The sequence below is a fragment of the Solanum stenotomum genome, chromosome 1, assembly GCF_019186545.1.
Source record: "Solanum stenotomum isolate F172 chromosome 1, ASM1918654v1, whole genome shotgun sequence".
Taxonomy (NCBI): domain Eukaryota; kingdom Viridiplantae; phylum Streptophyta; class Magnoliopsida; order Solanales; family Solanaceae; genus Solanum; species Solanum stenotomum.
Genome location: NC_064282.1, coordinates 82,141,336 through 82,143,427, shown reverse-complemented (window position 1 = coordinate 82,143,427; position 2,092 = coordinate 82,141,336).

The following is a 2,092-nucleotide window of genomic DNA, read 5'->3' as shown; positions in this document are numbered from 1 at the left end:
TAGATAAGTATTTAGTGAACTATATATTACTCAAACGGCAAATCCATACATTAAATAAAAAATCTTATGAAAAATATGTAAATCATAAAAGAATCTTATGAAAAATATGTAAATCATAAGAGACTCAAAATAAGTTTAAAATAATATTACGTTAAGCATAAGTCTAAAAATATAAATAAATTAACCTATAAACTAATTTTTGTAATTATATTATTATAGTGCGGTGAACTATTACTAGCTAGAGTTAAGCTAATCTCAAACTAATAAGTAAAAGTAAAGAGAAACCTAACTCTTTGTCTGTTAATTTGGAAAAGTATCTTGTTTACTAATTATTTTGAAAAATAGAAGTCTTAATTGACAATTCAGTTTTTCTACTGGGTTCCTACTTGTACAACTTAGAGCCTATTTGGTATTGTTTTTAAATGGAAGCAAAAACAATTTTTCTGCTACTTGTGAGAAGCTAAAAATCCCGCTTCTTAAAAAAAAAAAAACAGAAGCCAAAGCAAAAAAATATTTTTTCCAAGACCAAAAAATTCCTTACATATATACATATTTACCAATATATCACTTATTAATTAATTAGCATATTGTAACGACCGGTTTCCGTCGTTATAGAAAAGTCAATGGGGAAAGAATTTGGGCTAGAAAACTTTTGAGTAGTGACTTGAAAAATTGTGGCCTAGTCTAGATTTGGACAAAATCTGAGTCAGGTGTTATGAATTTGATCACATGAGTAGATAGCTAAGACGTTAAGGAACTTGTACGACTTTACGAAATCAAATTTGGTTGAGTAGAACTCCCGAAACTGATCTTAGCGTGAAAGGGTAGTTTTTGAATGTCATGGGTCGAAGGTGTGTTGTGAAATGGGAATTTGGAACTCAAATTCTGAGGTTCTGTCTCCGTGTAAGCCTATAGGGCGGGATTATTCCCGCCAAGGCGGGGCCGCTGTGGTCGGATGGGGTCCATCGTAGCGGCTCAGTCGCGAATTAAGTCGGGAAAAACAAATCTCAATTTGGTTATTTTTTTGAAAACTTCGTTCTTAAGAGTTAGGAGATGACCCAGGACGAGTTCTTGACAGTTTCCATGACTTTTGGTGCTAATGGTAAGGACTTTACTCCCCTAATCCATTTTTCGATCCGTAGAACTTAGATTCTTGATTAATTATTATTGAGGGAGGGTTTTGTCCTGAAATTCATGGTGGAAAAAATCCCTAGTAGCACATTAGGATCATGGGTTTGGTCTTGGGTTATTGAGTTTGTTATAATCCGGGTAATTAGACCTAAATATATTGATCCTTACGTTTTATTAATCGTCTGTAGACCTAGAACAAGCGGAAAGAATTCGGAAAGAGAAGGATCAAGTGTCTTAGGAGGATTCAAGCTTGGTTTCGAGGTAGGTGATAGTTTGATTTCATATTTGTGTAAAATATGTTGGTAATTTCTTCATTGTAATGCATGCATGTATGTGAATGAGGCTCTATTGATCAAACCTAATGAAATGAGTATAAAAGAACAATTACATGCCATGACTCAACACTTGATTGTATGATTATGAGTATGTACATTATGAGTGTTAATGTGATTGTGGTTGTGTTGATTGGACTGGGTGTCACGTTTCGACAAATACATTGGATTGAGTGTCACGTTTCAACACATACATTGGATCGGGTGTCACGTTCCGACACATACATTGGATCGGGTGTGACGTTCCGACACACTAATTGGATCGGGTGTTACGTTCTGACACACTAACAGTTTGGGTGTGGGTTCCATGAGAAGACCATAGTAGTGTTGTACCTACTTGTTATTGAGAATGGGGAATTGTACGTTGCTCCTTAAATGATAACTGATATATATATTGTCACGACCTGATTTCTCAAGTCATGATGGCACCTACTATAACCCACCAGTAGGTAAGCCACCCCGTAACCCGGAACAACAAGTAATGGGTCTGAGGATAGAAACTAAACAAGAGTAGGCAAATAACAATATCAACAGGCGGAAGCAAACCAAAAACATATATACAAATAAAGATCCCTCCCAGAACCTGGAAGTCACTAGTACAGAGCTACTAACAAAATGAGTACAAGTCC